General features: G+C 31.5%; 1 pseudogene; it reads left to right on the top strand.

Moving 5' to 3' along the window:
• The first annotated feature begins 2524 nt into the window (after positions 1 to 2524).
• LOC127796804 (BTB/POZ domain-containing protein At1g67900-like) overlaps positions 2525 to 16083 on the top strand; it is a 35096-nt pseudogene continuing 21537 nt past the window's right edge.

Below are 16083 nucleotides of genomic sequence, written 5' to 3'. Positions count from 1 at the left end.
CATATACTTCAATTTCAACCACAATTTTTGTGCAATTAGTCTCCTGTGCCACATGATGAAACACGTTGCTATCCATCCACTGTTTTATAGTTTCAATAGTCTTTCTATGCTGTTTATACCAATCATTTTCTGACATATCTTTTGGTTTAGCCTTATCACCCTTAATAGGATCATGCAAATCCTTAACAATAAATGATATCCATAATTCTAAGCTTCCAGGCTACCCAATTATGTTTAGTAAGTCTAATCATAACACTACCAACTAGATCCTCTATTTTAATCCACACAACTCAACTTGCACTTTGATACTCCTGTCAGGAAATCATCGATACGCCAATACAAATATATTTCTTTTTCACCGTGTAATTAAAATAAGAATTTAAGACAATTACCACAAGCAATAAAATATTGAAATAAATAAAATAGCAATGCAATAACACCAAGAATTATTTAACGTCGTAAAATCTTCTAATGCGAAGGGAAAATCGACAAGACAAACTAACAATTTCATTATTATCAAACACTACAAAAAAATTGATTTTTTACTGTGATTTTTTTGTGGCGGTTCTAAAAATCGCCGCAAAACATGATATTTTGTGACGATTTTGAAACCGCTGCAAAATATGATTTTTGCGGTGGTTTCCTTAAAATTTTGCGACGGTTTCATAAAATCGCCGCAAAATTCAATAAAACATGTTTTTTTGCGGCGGTTTTCAAAAAATCGTCGCTAAATTTAAAAAATAATTAAATAATAAAAAAATTAAATTATTTTTTGCGATTAAAAAAATAATTTAAAATTAAAATTAAATTAACATTTGTGGCGATTTTTGAAAACCGCCGCAAAATTCAAAAAAAATTAAATTTAGCGGCGATTTTTGAGAAATCGCCTCTAAATTTAAAAAAATTAAATAATTAAAAATTAAAAATAAAATAAAATAATTCATTAAAAAATTAAATTTAGCGACGATTTTTGAGAAACCGTCGCTAAATTTAAAAAAATTAAATAATTCAAAAATAAAAATAAAATAAAATAAAATAATTCATTAAAAAATTAAATTTAGCTACAATTTTCGAAAACTGCTGCTAAATTGAAAAAAAAATTAAAATTAAAATTAAATAAAAATTTGAAATATTAAAATTCATTATTTTCATTAAAAAATTAAATTTTGCTTAAGAAAATAATTAAAAATTTAATAAATAAAAATATAATAGCAAAATTCATTAAAAATATAATTTAAAAAAATAAAAATAAATTTAAAAAAATTTTAATATATAAAATTTTAATAATTTTTAAAAAATATATAAAATCTTCTTTTTTATTTTTAATAAATTAATTAATTTAATTTAACTCAATTAATTTATTTTTAATTTATTCTATTATTCTTTTAAAAATAATGAATTAATAAATATTTTTAATATATATTAAAAAATATAAAATATAATTTTAAAAATTAGTTGTTAGATTAGTATATAATATATATATATATATGTGCATATATGTTAAGGAGTTCTTCGCAGATCAGGCGGTTCGCGTGCGCGCGCGCCCGTGCGCACAAGAGGTCTTGGGTTCGAAAATTGGGGAGAGCATACTGGGATTTAATTTCCAACATCGCCACGTGGCGCGCAAGGGCAGGGCGGGCCCGCTTGTGCGGGCCTTAAACAACTTAAATTTTTTATTTTTTAACAATTTAATTTTTTTATTAATTTAAAAAAAATTTAAAAAATAATATTTTAATTTAGCGACGGTTTCAAAACCGCCGCTAAATATTATCGTCACTGTCGCTAAATTACTTATTTAGCGACGATTTTTAAAATCGCCGCAAAATTTAAAATTAGCAGCGATTATTCCAACGGTTGTTGAAAATCGTTGCTAAACGCTCCACGACGGCTGATTTAGCGGTAGTTTTCAAAACCGTAACTAAAATACTTAGCGACGATTAAAAACGGCCGCTAAATGCAAAAAAAATCGCCACTAAATATTAATTTTTTTGTAGTGAAATAATAGAGCACAATATTTTTTTTCTCTAATACCAATAATTATTTAATGTTGTAAAACCTTCCAATGCGAAGGAAAAATGGATGGGGGCAAATTGACAATTTCACTATCACCAAATAATAAAACATAATATTTTTCTTCTCTAAATTTTTGCCCAAAATCAAGAGAATCCACAACACACCTTCAAAATAAATTCTACATAACCACAAATTTCATCATTTATATAATAATTGATAGAATCCACAATAACAATAAAAAGAGAGAAATACTTGACCAAATAAATCAATGATTGGAAACATAAGTTTCTTCCTCAAAAACAGCTAGTGGCGGCGGCCTTCTCCTCTTCAATTGATCAAGCGGCAGCCACTCTCCTCCACTTGAACAAGCAGGGGCCGATTCTCTTCAATAAAAAACCCTCCGTCCGTACAAGTATCTATGTGTGTGTGTATATATATATATATAATAAGCATGGGCTGGACGTACTTATTAATTTAATATTAATATGGGCCATTGGCTTATAAGCCCAACATGAATTTGATCGACAAAAAGGAGATTTTGTTGCCAACTGATTCAAGAGAGAAAAGTGATTCACTTGAGAGATGTGCATCAGTAGTGAGTTCATAATTGATTTCTCATCAGATCATCATCATCTTCTTCCTTCCAAGCGAGTTTCATCTTCTCCGACAAGTCGCACACATCTCACACACATACACGCACAAACTCTCATCTTCCACCGGGTCTCTACAACCCCATGTTTGGGGTTGTCTTCAACCCCTTACTCTGTCTCTGTGTAATGGGGGTTGCTCTTGGCAACGCTTTTAATGGGGATGGCAGTAGCAATTGACAAATCGTCGACCTTGCGAATTAGGTCTTCATTTTTAAATATTTATATTGATATATGTGTTTGGCTTATATATATATATATTTAGTTCATATATTTGGTTTTTCAGAAAATAATATATATTTAATTCGTACATTTACATATATGTTTAGTTTACATTTATAATTCAAAATATAATATTTTAGTTTATAGTTTGTTGAAATTATATTTGATAATACTCAAAGTTTGAGTGAACTAGTGAACGCATGAAAAGAAATATAAAAATATATAGACAAAAATATAAATTTAACTAAATAAATTTCGATTAGAATATAACACATTAACATCATTAGTTAAATCGTAAAGCTCCGGTAGGGTAGCGTCACAAGAATTTTACTTGGGTTACGATTAAATTTATAAGCTAAAGTAAACTTTATATGAAACAAAGGTACTTCCGTATATTATTTAGAGGAAAGATGAGGAAGAGAGAAAGTAAAAAGAGAGATTGGGATAAAATAGTATTTTTTATATTATTTTAAAATAATTAAATAGGTATTTTTATTTTGAAAATAAAAGAATAATACATATAATTTCATTTAATTTTACGATAGCTTAAAGAAGAGTAGTATATATCGAGAATAAGTAAAGAATCAAACAACATCAGTTGGATATCTTTTGGGCTGAATGTAAGTAAGGAACTCAAGTTTAAGCGTGTTTGAGCTGAGAAAACTTAAGGATTGGTGATGCCCTGAAAAGTTCACGTAGGCCCATCAAGGTAAGTTATTCCGATCTTTCTTATCGTTTGATGTGAAATGTTATAAGTGGTATCAGATCCAACCCTTGGAGAATGCGGTCCGATGAGGGCGGGGAGTGGCGCCGAGGCACGAGGGCCTGTACAAGAATCGACTCCTGGCAAGTTTCTAGCATAGCAGCCCCCAAGGAGAACAAGATCTGAGATCAATTATAAGGTCGCATACTAGCATGTCATGTGGTCAAGATGGGAGAATGTAATATCTTGAAAGTCTAGAGAATGATAGTATATATTGAGGATAAGTAAGGAATGAAACAACATCGGTCGAATACCTTTTAGGCTGAATGTAGAAAATGAATTCTTGAGTTAAGTGTGATTGAGCTGGAGAAACTAAAAAATGGGGACTCCCTAAATAATTCGCATAACCCTCCTTGGTATCGCTCTGTAATTGCATGTGAGCATCCAATCATTAAGGTAACAGATGCTCCAAAGCATGAGGAGTAATTTTAGGATAGGGATTTAGAAATTTAGTGAATATTTAAATTTAATTAAATTATTAAAATTTGATAATCATTTTTAATAATTTTTTAAAAAATTTTGATAGTCATGTGGGTGTGGCAGTTTCCCCTGCTGTTCAAGTCGGCTACAGAGGCTATGTCCCCAAAGCTCAGAATGCCAGCACCTCCAAACAGTGCAGCTCCCAAATTTCCCAGGTGAGATCGAAGCATTTGAGCTGTGTGCAAAGTTCTGCTATGGCATCACAATCACAATCAGTGCCTACAACATTGTGTCAGCCAGATGTGCAGCTGAGTCCTTCCAGATGATTGAGGGTGTTGAGAAGGGGAACCTAATTTACAAGCTCGAAGTTTTCTTCACCTCATGCATACTCCAAGGCTGGAATGACTCAATTGTCACACCGCAAACCACCAGGTCCTTCCCATGCATCCTGGTCCGAGGAGCTTGGCATCACAAGCCGATGCATTGAAGCAATAGCTTCTAAGGTTCTGTGCAACCCCTCGAAGGTGAGCCTCTCGCGCAGCTATTCCCGAAGGGGAAGAGACGATATCTCCTCCTGTAATGGAGGAGAGAGCCATAGACATAAGCCTGTTTACAAGGGGTGGTGGGCTGAAGATATTGCAGAATTGGGCATAGACTTTACTGGACAACCATGATTGCAATTAAATCTGGTGGAAAGATTGTTGGAAAAATTAAAGAAATTGAAGGTGGAAAAATAACAAAATAATGATGATAAAAATAATTAAGCTTGAAGTGTGATGTCACAGTACTAAAAAAAAGTACATTTTGTTACATATAATAATATAATAATGATTATATCAAAAGTGATTACTCATAGGATACAACAAGTTCTTCTTGTATTAGGTAGAGAGTAATAGTAGTATAAGATAGTAGAAACAACAAAAGAAATAAACTTCAGTAGAAGTTGATACAAAAGAGTAAGCAATACTAACCACAGAGAGGAAAAAATAATGAATTGAAGATTTTCCTAAAATTGGAGAAGATACTATATTTATAGAAGAAAAGTGAGTAATTTCAACTTGCCAACTTTCACCCGAATGTTTTTTTTTAGGTAAAAGAGATATATATAGGATATATAGGTAGAAAGAAAACATCTATACATAATACAAATCAGGGCATACCCCAGTGTATAATATCACATAAGTGAAACACACACTCACGATCCACACAAAACTGAATTTAAACAACATAGTAAAAACAAAAGAGTTACATGAAATAGAATATAATAAACAACTCTAATTAAATAAAGTCATTTCTAAGGCCAAAGGCGCTTTAAACTCATATTCCAAATCAATTTATTCCAAATCAACGCAAAGACCAGGAACAAGTAGCGAACCTACAAGCAGCCATGGGACATAGCCACCAAACTGACAATGTGTACAAAGTGACAAACTAAGATCAAATGGATGAACTAGTAAGTGTCATCAAAGAGCGTTGCTGAGAAATCAACCCCAGGACACATATTAGAACAAACATTCAGAGTCACAACTATCAATGCATAGACCAACTCAAGAATTACCGTTTTACTATAGAGACAAAGAGGGGTTCTGCCTGGAACTTCAATTGTAAGTACAAAGTCTATCATTGTGGAAGGAGATGCCAAAGATAGAAGGAAATTATCCAGCAAGCAAAAGCAATTTGTCAGCCAATTGGATCATGGTACCAGTGCCGTACCTGAGTTTTTGGGACCCTGAGGCAAAATGTAAAAAATGGGCCCCCAAATATAAGCGCTGAAAGTTGAAGCAAATCTGAAAGAGTGAATCTAATTAACCAATCGGCAATCGAGAGGCAGCGAGCCACCAATGACAGCAAGCAATGGAGCAAGAGGCAGCGACTAGCGAGCCACAACCCACAAGGGCGAGCGACCGAGCAGAGCAGCGAAAGGCGTACTTGCTGGGCGAGCGACTGAGCAGCGAGCCATCGGCCACGAGGGCAAGGCGAGCCGGTGAGGACGAGCAACCCCCAACCGAGCAGCGAGATGTGAGAGAGCGAGGACGAGAGCGAGAGGGTGAGGCCCTGAGGGCGAAGGGCGACGACTCAGCAAGAGGAGAGAGAGGCAGCGAGTGACCCGCGACGGAGCAGCAGCTAGAAGCGAGAGGTGAGAGCGAGGGTGAGAGATAGGGCTAGGGCAGCGAGCGAAAGAGAGGGAGGGAGAAAATTTGCAGACAGGAAGAGAGTGGCGGCTGGGCTGGGAAATGGGCCCTTACAAATGAGAATATTTTTTATTTATGGGCCCCCAATTAGTGAAGTTTTCCTAAAATTTCCATGGGCCCTGAGGCAGCTGCCTCATGGGCCTCATGGAAGGTCCGGCCCTGCATGGTACAAGGCTCTCGAGAAAGATCTTTGACAAATTCAAAGGAATTAAAAGTTAATGGGTCAAAATTTGCAACTATATTTTATATATATATATCTTGTCAAAGTTTGCAACTATATTACTAGATAAATAATATAAATATCTTTTGAAATATTATAATTTTTATAACAATCCTCCACATATTTCAAAAGATTTATAAGAAAGAAAATTATTAAATGTTGGGTTATCTCATTTGAATGTAATGTATCATATCTAGTGATTTTTAGGTTATGAATTAGATCTAGAACTAATGAGTTATAATTTACAGGATTACGTGAAATGAAAAAATTTCTATGAACCATAATCCTTATGTAAATTATAAATCTCACCGTTCACATTACACCCCCAGAATCTTTTGTTATTCATCACGATTTTGCACTAATAGGTCATGCATGTGCTTGGTAATTCATGAGTACTCTAGAAATTTAGCCACAAATTTCATAAGAGCAACCCTACTCCACACTCATATGCGTAAATCCATCAAATGTATATTGCAATACAATACACCACCCATAAGGGATATGAAATTTATTAAGAACTTAGCTCAACCCTCGTACATTGTAATTAATCTAAACTATTTACACTATAGGATGAGACACCACAAAAATATTAGTGTTTCACCATAAGATCAGCATATGATTTGTTATTACTCATATGAACCTAATTCATGGGATTTTCAATCACATAGGTTGGGTTACCATCACTATTGATTTTTCTCAGTTGTCAATATTTCCATTCCCCTTGATGTTTCATTTATTAATTTTCTTCCCAAGGGTTTAGTCAAAGAATCGACCAAATTCACTTCTGACTTCACATAATCAATGGAAATAATTTCATCTCTAAGCATATGCTTTATCACATCATGTCTGAAACGAGTGTGTTTGTTTTCGCCATTGTAAGATTTATTCTTTGCAACAACTATGGTTGCTTCTAAATCATAATGCATAAACACAGATGTTGTTGGTTTCACACCCAACGGAATATCAACTAAGAAGTTTCTCAACCACTCACCCTCATTATTAGCTAACTTTAGAGCTACAAACTCAGATTCCATGGTGGATTTAGTTATAATAGATTGTTTGGCTGATTTCCAAGCTACTGCACCCCCACCAAGGGTGAACACATATCCACTAGTGGATTTTATTTCATTTGAATCAGAGATCCAATTAGTATCACTGTATCATTCTATTATAACGAAAAAATCACTATATAGAATACCATAATTCATGGTACCTCTCAAATATCTCATTAGTTTAACTAATACAGACTAATGATCATGATTAGGATTTTGTGTAAATCTACTCAGTCTAGACACAACATAAGCTATATCTGGTCTAGTAAAGTTCATCAAATGCATCAGACTCCAATTAATCTGAGCATATTTAGACTGAGCTACACAATCACATTTATTTTTAATTAAATCGGTATTAGCATCATAAGGAGTGTTGATCACAGGTTGGACATTAAAATGTCTAAATTTCTTTAATAGCCTCTCAACATAATGCTCTTGAGTTAATATTAGGTCACTATTACATCTTATGATTTTAACACCCAAAATTACATTAGATTTTCCCACATCTTTCATATCAAACTTAGAAACTAAAAATTGTTTGGTTTCATTTATAATTTCAATGCAAGTCTAAAAAATGAGCATATCATCAACATATAAACTAATGATCACATAATTATTATTAACACATTTTGTATATACACATTTATCTACTTCAACATAAGAAAAATCATTTGAAATTAAAACAAAATCAAAATTTTCATACCACTATTTAGAAGCTAGCTTTAAGCCATAAAAAGACTTAAACAATTTATAAACTTTATTCTCTTCACCAGGAGCAACATAGCCTTCTAACTAAAACATATAAATCTCATATTCTAAATCACCATTTAGAAAAATAGTTTAATATCTATTTGGTGAATAATAAGATTATAAACAGAAGCTAAAGCAATTTAAACATGAATAGAAGAAATTTGAGTAATTGGTGCAAAAGAATCAAAATAATTAATATTTTATTTTTGAGTAAACCCTTTTTGCAATCATTCTCGCTCTATATTTATTAATAGACCCATCAGGATTAAATTTTCTTTTAAACACCCACTTACACCCCATAGGCTTTGCCCCCAGAGGCAAATTAATCAAAATTCAAGTTTGATTTTGTAAAAAATAGACTCAATCTCACTTTGAATAAGTTAAAATCGTTGTCAACAAGATATGTATAAAAATCATTCCCAAAAGAAGACTTTTTTTTTTTGGGTATTTTACTTCTTCTTAAATCATGCTCAATATTTTCTAAATCAACCTTTTTTGATAGTGAAGTAGAAATAGTATCGATTTTCAAAGGAAAAATGTTTTAAAAAAAATTAGCATTTTTTGTTTCAACCATAATATTGTATTCAAATACATCACTTTTTAATAGTATAAATCTATATACAACACTATGATCAACATATCCAACAAACAAACAATCAGATATTTTAGAGCATTTTCCTTTTCTTAGGTTTAGGAAGCATAATCTTGGCAAAACATCCCCACACTTTAAAATATTTCAAGGTAGGAAGGTAACCCTTTCATAACTCATAGGGAGTCTTACAAACTACAAGAAAAATCGTATTTAGTGACGAAATTATTTCGTCGCTAATTAGTGATGGATAGTGACGGAATTTCAGTCGCTAATTTTTTTAATTTTTTTTATTTAGCGACAGAATTAGCGACGGAATTCGCGAAAAAAATCGGTCGCTAAATTTTAATTTTTTTATTTAAATTTGTTTTATTTTTTAGCAAATTTGAATTTTTTTTATTTAATTTTTTTTATTTTTTAGCGACGGGAGTAACCCCGTCGCTAAATTTTTATTTTTATTTTATTTTTTTAGTGACAGGGTTGACTCGTCGCTAAATTTTTATTTTTTATTTTTATTTTTTTTATTTTTTAGCGATGGGAGTAACCCCTTCGCTAAATTTTAATTTTTTATTTAATTTTTTTTATTAACCCCGTCGCTAAATTTTAAATTTTTTTATTTTTTAGCGACAAAAGTAACCCATCACTAAATTTTAATTTTTAATTTTAACTTTTTTTATTTTTTAGTGACGGAGTTGACCTCGTCACTAAATTTTAATTTTTTTTATTTTTTAGCAAATTTGATTTTTTTTTTATTTTTTAGCTACAGGGTCACTTCCATCGCTAAAAATTAAATAAAAAAAATTCAAATTTAGTGACAAGATCAACGCCGTCGCTAAAAAATAAAAATAAATAAATAAAAAATTAAAATTTAGCAATGGGGTCACTCTCGTCGCTAAAAATTAAAAAAAAAATTCAAATTTAGTGATAGGGTCAATCCCGTCACTAAAAAATAAAAAAAAATTAATAAAAAAATTAAATAAAGAATTAAAATTTAGCGACGAGTCAATCCATCACTAAAAAATAAAAAAACTTAAATAAAAAATAAAAAATTTTACATTTAAACATATCACAATAATTTTTACTAACATTAATATTAGTAAAAATTAAACTAATAATTTTTTAAATATTTTAAAATTAAAATTAAAAAAAAAACATAATTTTTCATTGCTAATGTAATAATTAATAAAGTTTTATTTAAATTAATAATGAAATATAATTAAAATTAAAATTAATATTCATTTCCCTTTACTAACATTAAATATTAAAATTAATATCATTAAATAAGTTTGAAAAATTTTGGTGTATCAATGAACAAGGAAGCTTTCAGATCAGCTGGCTCGCGTGCGAAACTTGGTCATGAGAGGTTGGGGGTTTGAATCTGGTTGAGAGCATGAGATAATTGTTGAGAGTATTATTCAGCATTGCCACGTGGCGAGTAGCGGCTAGGTGGCGCAATTTTGAAATTTGGGATTGAATTTAGCGACGGGGTTTGACCCTATCGCTAATTAGCGACGGATACAACTCCCGTCGCTGATTTCGTCACTAAAATACTCCTGTCGCTAAATTTCAACGACGCCCTTTTTAGCGACGGAAAGGTACCTGTCATTAAATCCGTTGTTAAATTTTTTAGCGATGGATTTTCATGTTTTAGCGACGGAATTTTCCGTCACTAAAACGTTGATTTTTGTAGTGACTAGTTTTCTTATAAGGCATTATATTTTCTAAATAACATGCAAATAAAATAGTTACACCCCAAAGATTATTAGGTGCATTAGAATTAATTAGCATAGCATTCATCATTTCTTTTAGTGCTTTATTTTTCTTTTTAGCTACATCATTAGATTCAAGGGAATAAGGAGAAGTAATTTCATATATAATTCCTTCCTTCTCACAAAAATCATTTATCATTATGTATTCGCCCCTCTATCTAATCTAACTCTCTTAATTTTCATTTTAATTGATTCTCTACTTCTGCCTTATAGGAAAAAGACATGGTAAAAGCCTCATATTTGTTCTAAGCAAATACACCTTAGTATATCTAGAGCAATCATCAATAAAGGTTTTGTAATACCTCTTGCCACCTCTAGTCATAGTTTGTTTCAAGTCTTCCAAGTCAATATGTATCATATTTAATAGTTTAGATTCTCTTTCTATAGAAATGTATGATTTTCTAGTTAGCTTGTCTCCAACACAAATGCCACATTTATTCATGCATGAGACACTAATTCCAAAAATTAATCCTAAAGTTTGCATTTTCTTAATATATGAACTATTAACGTGTCCTAGTCTACCGTGCCGCAAATTAATAGACTCGAGCATATAAGCAAAGGAAGAACTAGCATTATTATTCATTACTTCAAAGATATTAAGAACAAATAAACCCTTATTGCAATAGCCCTTTCCCACTAAACATTATTCTTTGTCATTATAATCTTATCAGATTCAAACAAAATTTAATTTTTTTATTATTTAATTATTTCTTAAGTTTAGCGACGATTTTTTGGAAACTGCCGCAAAAAAACATATTTTACTAAATTTTGTGGCAGTTTTATGAAATCGTCGCAAAATTTTAAAAAAATCGCTGCAAAAATCATATTTTGCGACAGTTTTAAAACCGCTGCAAAATACCATGTTTTGCGGCGATTTTTAAAACCGCTGCAAAAAAATTGCCGCAAAAAATCAATTTTTTTGTAGTGTTTAATCCTCACTTTAGAGCAAAAAAACTAGGTTTGCTCTTATGTTTAGAACATGTAGCACATCTTGTAAAGCTAGAGTTTTTCCCAAGGCAAACTTGAGAAAAACCTTGCCTTTTCCAAGAATTTGTGTGCCTAGGTACACATTTTCTTCTCCATATCTCCTACAGGTGTGTAGGAGGAAAAAGCATTAATGTTTACATAGATATGCCTGGTAGCACCACAATCTACCACCCATTCATTTCTGTTGGCCATGAGGTTTACTTGAGAAATGACCAAAACTATTATTTCATTGTCATCTACTTCAACCAAATTGGTCTTAGCAAGATTGTTATTTCTCATTTTCTTTTGGCATTGACGTGTGTGGTGACCTGGTTTCCCACAAAACAAAACATTTGCCCTTTTTTTCTCTTAAAGTTGGGGTAGTAAGTTTGGGCTTGAAATCAAACTTAGAATTTTTATTGGATTACTTGTTGTTGTTGTTGTAGTTGTTACCTTTCCCTTGCACTAGATGGGCCTTAGAAACAATCTCCTTTGCTTCAGCAACCTTTAGTTCTTTTCAATTTGTGTTTTCAATGATGATGTGGACTATGAGATCTGACAGTGACAGTTGCTTGTGCTTGAGTTGTTGCTTGTAGTCATTCCAGGACTTGGACAACTTTTCAATTAGCAACCCAACTATAAATTCTTCTAGTAAGTTGATTTTTCTAGCTTTCAGATCTTTTAATAACCGTTGGTACTCATTGATTTGGACTTTGATGTCTTTGTCGTCTATCATCTCTCATCAGTAGTATTTTCCAAATAAGAACTTCTGTTTGCTAACATCTTCAATGGTATACTTGGAGATGATGGAACTCTATATTTCCTTCGCTTCTTTATAAGTATAGTAGACATCAAACAAATCATCATATAAGGTACTAATAATGGTGTACCTACATACTTTGTTGGCATGCACCCAATTTTCCAATTGCTTGCCACCACCATCTTTGGGTTTGGATCAGGTTTACACGAAGGCAACTCCATGAACATCAAGTATTGAATTTACTCTTTTTTGTCACTGCTTGAAATTGTTGCCATCAAAGACCTCAATCTTGGATATATCAAGAAACGCATATGATAATGGTGTGGGTGGGACAAGAGATTGACCATTGATAGGATTTACCTCACCATTTGGATTGGTGGTATTGTCAATAGAATTGTTGATATCAGAAAAGGCTATCTACCTTTTAGAATGTTGGAAAAATTGAAGAAATTAAAGGTGAAAAAGTAACAAAATAATGATGATAAAAATAATTAAGCTTGAAGCATGATGTCATTGTCCTAAAAGGTAGATATTCCGCCACACATAATAATGATTATATAAAAAACGGCTACCCTAAGATACAACAAGTTCTTTTTGTACTACTAGCTATAGAATAATAGTAATACAAGGTATGTAGTAGAAACAACAAAAGGAATAAAACCCATGCAAAAGAGTACGCAATACTAAGTAATAGAGAGGAAAAAATAGTGAATTGAAGATTTTCCAAGGCCGGAGAAGATGCTGTATTTATAGAGGAAAAGTGAGCAATTTTAGCTTACCAGCTTCCAGCTGAAACTTCAACAGCAAGCACAAAGTCTATCACGTGGAAGAAGGTGCTGGAGATAGAAGGAAAATATCCAGCAAGCAAATGTAATTTGTCAGCCAATGGATCATGGTACAAGGCTCTGGAGAAAGATCTTTGACAAATTCAAAGGAATTAAAAGTTAATGGGTCAAAATTTGTAGCTATATTATATATATTTATATCTTGTCAAAGTTTGCAACTATATTACGTACATATATGTATATATAATGTACACTATAAAAAAAATAATTTTTTGTGATAATTTAAAAAATCATTGCAAAACATGATATTTTGTGATGATTTTTTTAACATTTTACGATAATTTTCAAAAAATTACAGCTAAATTAAGAAAATAATTAAATTAAATTTCAAGACGGTTTCTGAGAAACCGCTACTAAATTTAAAAATAATTAAATAATTAAAATAAAAATAATATTTGTGGCAATTTTTTAAGATTGTAGCAAAATTCATAAAAAAAATTAAATTTAGCGGCGATTTTTGAGAAATTGCCGCTAAATTTAAAAACTAATTAAATAATTAAAATTAAAATTGTTTAACATTTGCAACGGTTTTTCAAAATCGTTGCAAAATTTATTAAAAAGTTGAATTTAGGCGATTTTTGAGAAACTGCTGTTAATTTTAAAAAATAATTAAATAATTAAAATGAAATTAACATTAATGACAAATTTTCAAAATGTCACAAAATTCATTAAAAACTTAAATTTAGTGATATTTTTGAGAAACTGCCTCTCAAGATTCATTAAAAATTTGAATTTTGTTTTAGAAAATAATTAAAAATTAAATTAACAAAAAGAATTTTAAAATTTTAAAAAGAATTTTAAAATTTAATTTAAATTAATAGCAAAATTCATTAAAAAATTTAGTTTAAAAAAAGAAAATGAAATTTAGTAAAATTTTAATATATAAAATTTTAATAATTTTAAAAATATATATAAAAAATAATCAATTAATAAATATTTTTTAATTTATATTAAAAAATATAAAATATAATTGTGGTTGAATTAATATATAATTTATATATACAGATATATGACAAGTAGATTTCGCAAATCAAATGGTTTCACGCGTGCACATGTATAGGAGAGGTCACGAGTTTGAAGTTGGAGAAGAGAGAAGGTTGAAAATTTAATCTTCAGCATTGCATTGTAGTGTAGGGGCCAAACGTGCATGCGAGCCCGCACCTGAGCACGGGTCTAGGCGCTACCCGCCCATGCTTGCGTGGGGGGAGAAATTAATTTTTTTTTTATTTTTATAGTAGTTCTGAAACTGCCGTTAAAATTCAATTTTTTTTAAATTTTTGCGGCGGTTGCGAAACCGCCGCTAAATATTTTAAAAATTGCCTCTAAATCATTTATTTTGCGGCGGTTTAAAAATTGTAAAAAAATATATAATTTGCGGCAATTACTCTAATGGTCGCTGAAAATCGTCACTAAATACTTTGCGATACCTAATTTAGCGATGGTTTTCAAAACCGTCCTAAATCTCTTTGCAGCGGTTAAAACCGCCGTTAAATGCTGATTTTTTTGCAGTGATAGTAAAATAATATAAATATTTTTTAAAATATTATTATTTTCATAACAAAGACACCATCCAATCTTATTGGAGAGGCATTGTGGATTTATGCCTCTCGATGGCTACCTAATATTTCTAAAGGCACAAATGTTAACAGAGAATAAGAGTCAAATTCAAATTTTGATTGGGTTGGGGATACAAGTTCGAAATATAGGTTGCTGTTGGAATTAATTATAAGCCTGCTCCTAGCAGAGAAAGGTGTCGTTTCTTGTAGCTTCTTGCTCAAGCTCTTGAAGCCATCCAACATACTCAATGCCTCATCTTCTTCCAGGATGGAATTGGCTAGGAGAGTTGGAATCCAATTGGAGGAAGCCAAAGTTGGTGATTTGTTGATACCTTCTCTGTCACACAAGAATGACAAGAGTCTATGATGTGGGCATAGTGCTGAACATATTGGAGCAGTTTATGTTACAGGGGCAGAGTCCCCCAACTAGCCCACTAAGGGCCAAGGATGGTTTTCAGCGGCGAAGGAGATCTCACTCGACAGAGAATGTCGATGTCAAGCTTCAGAAGAGGAGGAGGTCTTCCTCAGTATCTCAAAATGCAAAACTCAAGGTGGCAAAGCTTGTGGATGGGTATTTTTAAGAGATAGCCAGAGATGCAAATTTGCCTCTGTCCAAGTTCATTCATTGTGTTAGTAGAGGATATTCTTAAGTTTGCAAAGATCAGTCATGATATACAGAGTAATTAATATCTATCTCAAGGTAAAATAACATATATTAGGAGCATGGTACTTGGATGTTAATCTTGTTGGTCCCTTGGCCACTTAAGAGGGAGTGAATTAAGTAATTAAAATTTTTATTAAATTTAATAAATATTTTTGATTAATAATTTTATTGAAGAATATATATTTGATAAATATAATAAATTATGTTTGAGATTAATCGTAAATGCACGCCAAAAGATATAGAAAAAATAAATAAAATGAGGCACAAGACAATTTATAATGGTTCAGTATCTCCACACACATCTAGTCCATGTTGAGCCAATTTTCCCCAATTAAAATTTTCAATTAAGTTTTGACAATTAACAAAAATAATATTTTATAATTGATGTTTAATTTATAGTCCATATTTTTTCAAGTAAATTATTGTATATTTTTTATAATCATAATATTCACTAAAACTATGGTTTTGATTAAAGCCAAGTCTCAAGCATTTATTATACGTATAAATCTATTTTCTGTAAATTTTGGTTTCAAAAGTCGACTCTTGTATATCTAGAGTTGACTCCCCTTAAGCTAGAGTTGACTCTTGCAAAGCGAGAGGCGACCCAATCGAGCGCAGTTTTATGCAGAATCAACCTAGCAGCATTGGTGTTTTT

The sequence above is a fragment of the Diospyros lotus genome, chromosome 3 (genome assembly GCF_014633365.1).
Source record: "Diospyros lotus cultivar Yz01 chromosome 3, ASM1463336v1, whole genome shotgun sequence".
Taxonomy (NCBI): Eukaryota; Viridiplantae; Streptophyta; class Magnoliopsida; order Ericales; family Ebenaceae; genus Diospyros; species Diospyros lotus.
The sequence above is the reverse complement of the archived record's forward strand: the minus strand, read 5'-3'. Positions and strand labels throughout refer to the sequence as shown.